At 41.6% G+C, this 8497-nt stretch overlaps 2 long non-coding RNA genes across 4 annotated transcripts; both read right to left on the minus strand.

Moving 5' to 3' along the window:
• Window positions 1–335: 335 nt before the first annotated feature.
• On the minus strand, window positions 336–1763 carry LOC311115939. Of its 3 annotated transcripts, XR_014611327.1 has the most exons (4): window positions 1661–1763; window positions 1253–1580; window positions 1007–1170; window positions 889–924 (listed from the first exon to the last, which is right to left on the minus strand). It is a non-coding gene; the product is annotated as an uncharacterized lncRNA (long non-coding RNA). The 3 variants fall into 3 exon arrangements; XR_014611326.1 differs by lacking the exon at window positions 1661–1763 and adding an exon at window positions 336–801 and having other exon boundaries at window positions 884–1170; window positions 1253–1620; XR_014611328.1 differs by lacking the exon at window positions 1661–1763 and having other exon boundaries at window positions 1253–1620.
• Window positions 1764–1831: 68 nt separating this feature from the next.
• On the minus strand, window positions 1832–2236 carry LOC311115940. The gene is made up of 3 exons (XR_014611329.1): window positions 2110–2236; window positions 2026–2068; window positions 1832–1904 (listed from the first exon to the last, which is right to left on the minus strand). It is a non-coding gene; the product is annotated as an uncharacterized lncRNA (long non-coding RNA).
• Between the last annotated feature and the right edge of the window lie 6261 nt (window positions 2237–8497).

The following is an 8497-nucleotide window of genomic DNA, read 5'->3' on the forward strand; positions in this document are numbered from 1 at the left end:
TCCTGCTCTACTTCCTGCTCCTCTTGTTCCTCCATTTGTCTCTGCTAATTAGCATTTTGGCAGCTCACACACTAACATTAGCTACCTGCTGACAAGGAAAAACACACACGCATGCATTCACAGTGCACACAGACACAGGCAATCACGCACGCACAGGGTTGGGGAGTAACAGATTACATGTAATCTGATTACAAAAAACTGTAACTGCAATCAGTTAAATTACCAGCAAAAATATTCTAATCAGATTATAGATACTTTTGAAAAACTAGATGATTTAGTTATTGGTTTTACTTTCAAACTCAGAAAGGGTGTTTGCGGGGGAAAATGTTATGACAGCTTTCTGTTTTCTCAATGACATTCAAATCAGCATTGAAAAAAGGTGCAAGTTTAAATTTGTTCCACCTGAGAGAGTCTGACCAGAAGTCAGAGACCACTATGATGACCACCAATCAGAGACCACTATGATGACACACCTAATGATGACCACCAATCAGAGACCACTATGATGACACACCTAATGATGACCACCAATCAGAGACCACTATGATGACACACCTAATGATGACCACCAATCAGAGACCACTATGATGACACACCTAATGTTGACCACCAATCAGAGACCACTATGATGACACACCTAATGATGACCACCAATCAGAGACCACTATGATGACACACCTAATGATGACCACCAATCAGAGACCACTATGATGACACACCTAATGATGACCACCAATCAGAGACCACTATGATGACACACCTAATGATGACCACCAATCAGAGACCACTATGATGACACACCTAATGATGACCACCAATCAGAGACCACTATGATGACACACCTAATGTTGACCACCAATCAGAGACCACTGTGATGACACACCTAATGATGACCACCAATCAGAGACCACTATGATGACACACCTAATGATGACCACCAATCAGAGACCACTATGATGACACACCTAATGTTGACCACCAATCAGAGACCACTGTGATGACACACCTAATGATGACCACCAATCAGAGACCACTATGATGACACACCTAATGATGACCACCAATCAGAGACCACTATGATGACACACCTAATGTTGACCACCAATCAGAGACCACTGTGATGACACACCTAATGATGACCACCAATCAGAGACCACTATGATGACACACCTAATGATGACCACCAATCAGAGACCACTATGATGACACACCTAATGTTGACCACCAATCAGAGACCACTGTGATGACACACCTAATGATGACCACCAATCAGAGACCACTATGATGACACACCTAATGATGACCACCAATCAGAGACCACTATGATGACACACCTAATGTTGACCACCAATCAGAGACCACTGTGATGACACACCTAATGATGACCACCAATCAGAGACCACTATGATGACACACCTAATGATGACCACCAATCAGAGACCACTATGATGACACACCTAATGATGACCACCAATCAGAGACCACTATGATGACACACCTAATGTTGACCACCAATCAGAGACCACTGTGATGACACACCTAATGATGACCACCAATCAGAGACCACTATGATGACACACCTAATGATGACCACCAATCAGAGACCACTATGATGACACAGCTAATGATGACCACCAATCAGAGACCATTATGATGACACCTAATGATGACCACCAATCAGAGACCACTGTGATGACACACCTAATGATGACCACCAATCAGAGACCACTATAATGACACACCTAATGATGACCACCAATCAGAGACCACTATGATGACACATCTAATGATGACCACCAATCAGAGACCACTATGATGACACGCCTAATAATGACCACCAATCAGAGACCACTATGATGACACACCTAATGATGACCACCAATCAGAGACCACTATGATGACACCTAATGATGACCACCAATCAGAGACCACTGTGATGACATACCTAATGATGACCACCAATCAGAGACCACTATGATGACACACCTAATGATTACCACCAATCAGAGACCACTATGTTGACACACCTAATGATGACCACCAATCAGAGACCACTATGATGACACACCTATTGATGACCACCAATTAGAGACCACTATGATGACACACCTAATGATGACCACCAATCAGAGACCACTATGATGACACACCTAATGATGACCACCAATCAGAGACCACTATGATGACACACCAAATGCTTTTGATGGATCCTTTTTGTCTTCTTCTAATGCCTCTTAAAGGGAAAGTAATCCCAAAGTAACTGAAAGTAATCCAATTACATCACTGAGTTTGTGTAAAACGGAAGTTACATTACTGATTACAATTTTGGACAGGTAACTATTAACTGTAACAGATTACATTTAAAAAGTAACCTACCCAAACCTGCACACACACACACACACACACACACAGTCCCAGCCCCGTACTCTGTCTGGTGTATGAATATATAGTGTGGTCAGATGGGCCCCCCTGACAACAAACCTTAACCCTTAACCCTTAACCCTTAACCCTTAACCCTTAACCCTAAACCTAACCTTAACTACTAACCCCTAACCCTAATTCTAACCCGAACTCTAATTGTAACCCTTACCCTAAACCTAAGCCTAAACTAACCTTGTTCCTTGTGGGGACCAGTGAAACGTCACCAATTGTCTGAATGTTTCTTGTTTTACTATCCTTGTGAGGACTTCTGGTACCCACAAGGATAGTAAAACCACACACACACACACACACACACACACACATTTGTTTTACTATTACTTGTGGGGACCAAAACAATTATTCCCATTCAAAATCCTATTTTCCCTAACCCTAACCCTAACATTAACCCTAACCTTAACCCCAAACCCCTAACCCTAAAACTAAACCTAACCCTAACTCCTAAACCTAAACCGTAACCCTAACCTTAATTCTAACCCTAATTGCAACCCACACACACACACACACACAGACACAGACAGACAGTCAGTACGTTGTCTTTAGAGTGTCTTTAGAGTTTCTACTGTGGCTTTAAATGGGCATTCTGCAGTTGCTACATCAATTTTTGGACTGTTAAATTAATGATATATTGACTTTGATTCTTGAAGAATATAACTTATAAATGCCTCATGAGCTTAGTTCAACTGTCAAACCCAAAATATAAGCTTTTTTGACTCCAATGTTTCCAAAGAAAGTCAACGTAAACAAACACTATAGCCTCCAAACATGGTTAAAACTATCATTTCGATCTCATGGATGGTCAGTCCCTGCATCCATAGCTCCGTTTATGAATTTGAGAGGGGTCATAATATTCAAGCCCCAACCCTCAGCTGTTTACCAAAACAAGTGGCAGGTGACCGCTTTTTTATCGTTTGAACGGAAGGACACAGATGTGGGGCAGTTGACGATACACACGTGCATGCATGTGCGCAAACACACACACAGACACACGCACAGACACACACACAGAGGGATTAAATAGAGGAAGTGGATGAGTTCCGGCTGAACTCCTAGATATTACAGAGAGCAGGGATTGTTTTAGCGACAGAATGGAAAAGAGGGCCAACAATAGTTGTCCTTGTCCCCTCAGCCCTGCAGCTCTTCCTCAGACAAACACACAGATATTGGAAATTGATTTCAGCACCTTCACAGCTGACTGACTCATTCACAGGCACCCTGCCTACTCTAACACAGAAGGATGTGTGTATGTGTTTATGTGTGCACTTGTGTGTGTGTATCCATGGAGACAGAGTGCATTGACCCTAGTTCTTCCTAGAGGTCAGAACAGGTCAGCAGTGATTATGTTTTGGAAAAATTCCAATCTTGTTTTCGTACCCACCAAAGCAAAGAGACTGCACTTGTCAAAATGGTGAATGACTTTAGGATTAACACTGATGCTAAAAAGCTCTCTGTCTTCTACTCATTGGCTTAAATACAGCTTTGCATACTATAGAACACACACACAAAAATAGGGTTCCTCAGGGGTTCTTTGGAAAGGGTGATGGTTCTATGTGGAACCATACTGACTCAAAGAACCCTTTGAGCTCTTCAATGGTTCTTTACAGTTCACAAAAGGGTTCTTTGCTCTTTTAGTGATAAATAAAATGTAGCGGATTAAAATAAATTATAATAAAACGTGTCTTTATAATATTTGGGGGCATGGTTTGTTCACAGCTCTTTTTGTGCAACCGTGAGTGAGAGTGTCATTCCAGTTTATCTCATCTGTTGTGTTATGATATATATATATATATATATATATATTATATATGACTATGGCCAATGATGGTGTCTTGTGAAGATTCACGTATGGCCTTGTGTCACTTGAGAATGGTTGACAAAATCAGTCTTAATTCACTCCTCTGGATCAAAAGGCTTTACAAAGAACCTTTCAGATTGAGAAAGGTTCTTTATAGAACCGTTCTCCATGAATGTTCTATAAAGAACCATAAACAAGGGTTGTAACCATAGTGGAACCCTTTTTTTGGTGGTATATAGAACCTTTTTTAATGGTTATTTATATAACCTTAGGATAGGGTTCTTTATAGCACCATACAGGTTCCATTTAGAACCTTATGAGCATGGTTCTTGATTGAACCTTCAATAAAGGGTTCTATATAGCATCAGAAAGTGTTCTGCTATGGTTACAAGCCAGAGAACTATCTGGTACTATTTAGAACCATCATTTTTTTCTGTGTAGATCATGGTGTCCTCCTGGACAGACTACAGAATTGGGTCGGCCTCTCATGCTCAGTACTGAACTGATTTAAGACATACAGTGGGGAGAACAAGTATTTGATACACTGCCGATTTTGCAGGTTTTCCTACTTACAAAGCATGTAGAGGTCTGTAATTTTTATAATAGGTACACTTCAACTGTGAGAAACGGAATCTAAAACAAAAATCAAGAAAATCATATTGTATGATTTTTAAGTAATTAATTTGCATTTTATTGCATGAAATAAGTATTTGATCACCTACCAACCAGTAAGAATTCTGGCTCTTACAGACCTGTTAGTTTTTCTTTAAGAAGCCCTCCTGTTCTCCACTCATTACCTGTATTAACTGCACCTGTTTAAACTCGTTACCTGTATAAAAGACACCTATCCACACACTCAATCAAACAGACTCCAACCTCTCCACAATGGCCAAGACCAGAGAGCTGTGTAAGGACATCAGGGATACAATTGTAGACCTGCACAAGGCTGGGATGGGCTACAGGACAATAGGCAAGCAGCTTGGTGAGAAGGCAACAACTGTTGGCGCAATTATTAGAAAATGGAAGAAGTTCAAGATGACGGTCAATCACCCTCGGTCTGGGGCTCCATGCAAGATCTCACCTCGTGGGGCATCAATGATCATGAGGAAGGTGAGGGATGAAGAGAGCTGGGACCACAGTCTCAAAGAAAACCATTAGTAACACACTATGCCGTCATGGATTAAAATCCTGCAGCGCACGCAAGGTCCCCCTGCTCAAGCCAGCGCATGTCCAGGCCCGTCTGAAGTTTGCCAATGACCATCTGGATGATCCAGAGGAGGATTGGGAGAAGGTCATGTGGTCTGATGAAACAAAAATAGAGCTTTTTGGTCTAAACTCCACTCGCCGTGTTTGGAGGAAGAAGAAGGATGAGTACAACCCCAAGAACACCATCCCAACCGTGAAGCATGGAGGTGGAAACATCATTCTTTGGGGATGCTTTTCTGCAAAGGGGACAGGACGACTGCACCGTATTGAGGGGAGGATGGATGGGGCCATGTATCGCGAGATCTGGGCCAACAACCTCCTTCCCTCAGTAAGAGCATTGAAGATGGGTCGTGGCTGGGTCTTCCAGCATGACAATGACCTGAAACACACAGCCAGGGCAACTAAGGAGTGGCTCCGTAAGAAGCATCTCAAGGTCCTGGAGTGGCCTAGCCAGTCTCCAGACCTGAACCCAATAGAAAATCTTTGGAGGGAGCTGAAAGTCCCTATTGCCCAGCGACAGCCCCGAAACCTGAAGGATCTGGAGAAGGTCTGTATGGAGGAGTGGGCCAAAATCCCTTCTGCAGTGTGTGCAAACCTGGTCAAGACCTACAGGAAACGTATGATCTCTGTAATTGCAAACAAAGGTTTCTGTACCAAATATTATGTTCTGCTTTTCTGATGTATCAAATACTTATGTCATGCAATAAAATGCAAATTAATTACTTAAAAATCATACAATGTGATTTTCTGGATTTTTGTTTTAGATTCCATCTCTCACAGTTGAAGTGTACCTATGATATAAATTACAGACCTCTACATGCTTTGTAAGTAGGAAAACCTGCAAAATTGGCAGTGTATCAAATACTTGTTCTCCCCACTGTATCTGACTGACAGAGATTATTTTGTTGCCCTGGGAGACCATGCCTCAGGAAAAATAGAGATCTCATGTGGTGTCACGTTCGTTCATAGACGGGTCAGACCAAGGCGCAGCGTGATATGCATACATGTTTATTTGAACCGAATAAACAACGACAATCAACAAACTAAACGAAACGTGAAGTCCAAGGTACACAAACAACATACCTAACACGGAACAAGATCCCACAACTACACAGTGCCAATAGGCTGCCTAAGTATGGTCCCCAATCAGAGACAACGAGCGACAGCTGCCTCTGATTGGGAACCTCACCGGCCAACATAGAAATACACATACTAGAACCCACATAGAAAATACTACATAACAAAGAATATACACACCCTGACTCAACATATACGAGTCCCCTGAGTCAGGGCGTGACATGTGGTGTCCCTCAAAGATTGATTTTGGGCCCTGTACTTTTTAGTTTTTACAGTTCATCCCTAGGCATCATTATTAGGTACGCCGATGATACACAGCTGTATTACTCTGTGTTTTCAGATGGTGATATCCCAATTAACATCCTGGTTGAGTGTATCACTGACGTAAATATATGGATGGCACAAAACTTCCTACAGCTGAACAAAAACAAAACTGAAGTTCTGGTTATTGTTGCGAAGAGCCAATTCAGAGAAATTGACAGCACTTTTACGATTCCTTGGCACAAGAAACAACACACCAAGCTAAAAACCTAGTTGTGATTTTAGACTCTGACCTACATTTTTTACCCGCATCTGTAATGTGACAAAATCTGTTTTTTAATCACATAAGAAATATTGCCACGGTGTGTCCGTTTCTCTGCTGGGCCAACACTGAAAGACTAATGCATGCTTTTATCACTAGCAGGCTTGATTATTGCAATGCTGTCTGGTCATCCCAAAAACAACATTAACCAACTCCAAGTAATTCAGAATGCAGCAGCACGTGTGCTTACAAAGACCAGAAGGAGATCACACGTAACACGTATTTTAAAGTCTCTGCATTTGTCGCCTGTTCGTTTTAGAATTGATTTTAAAATTGCTATATAGATATTTTAAGCGCTATGTGGGGCCTTGCACCCGATGACATAGAGTTGAAGTCGTAAGTTTACATACACCTTAGCCAAATACATTTAAACTCAGTTTTTCACAATTCCTGACATTTAATCCTAGTAAATATTCGCTGTTTTAGGTCAATTAGGATCACCACTTTATTTTAAGAATGTGAAATATCAGAATGATAGTAGAGAGAATTAATTATTTCAGCTTTTATTTCTTTCATCACATTCCCAGTGGATCAGAAGTTTACATACACTCAATTAGTATTTGGTAGCATTGCCTTTAAATTGTTTAACTTGGGTCAAACGTTTCGGGTAGCCTTCCACAAGCTTCCCACAATAAGTTGGGTGAATTTTGGCCCATTCCATTTTCAGTTCTGCCCACAAATGTTCTATAGGATTGAGGTCAGGGCTTTGTGATGGCCACTACAATACCTTGACTTTGTTGTCCTTAAGCCATTTTGCCACAACTTTTGGAAGGATGCTTGGGGTCATTGTCCATTTGGAAGACCCATTTGCGACCAAGCTTTAACTTCCTGACTGATGTCTTGAGATGTTGCTTCAATATATCCACATACTTTTCCTTCCTCATTATGCCATCTATTTTGTGAAGTGCACCAGTATCTCCTGCAGCAAAGCACCCCCACAGCATGATGTTGCCACCCCAGTGTTTCACGGTTGGGATGGTGTTCTTCGGCTTGCAAGTGTCCCCCTTTTTCCTCCAAACATAACGATGGTCATTATGGCCAAACAGTTCTATTTTTGTTTCATCAGACCAGAATACATTTCTCCAAAAAGTATGATCTTTGTCCCCAAGTGCAGTTGCAAACCGTAGTCTGGCTTTTTTATGGCGGTTTTGGAGCAGTGGCTTCTTCCTTGCTGTGAGCGGCCTTTCAGTTCATGTTGATATAGGACTTGTTTTACTGTGGATATAGATACTTTTGTACCTGTTTCCTCCAGCATCTTCACAAGGTCCTTTGCTGTTGTTCTGGGATTGATTTGCACTTTTCGCACCATAGCACGTTCACCTCTAGGAGACAGAAATAATCTGTCTGTAAACAATTGTTTGAAAAGTTACTTGTGTCATGCAAAAAGTAGATGTCCT

Source organism: Coregonus lavaretus, assembly GCF_964263955.1.
Source record: "Coregonus lavaretus genome assembly, contig: HAP1_SCAFFOLD_4820, whole genome shotgun sequence".
NCBI classification, from domain to species: domain Eukaryota; kingdom Metazoa; phylum Chordata; class Actinopteri; order Salmoniformes; family Salmonidae; genus Coregonus; species Coregonus lavaretus.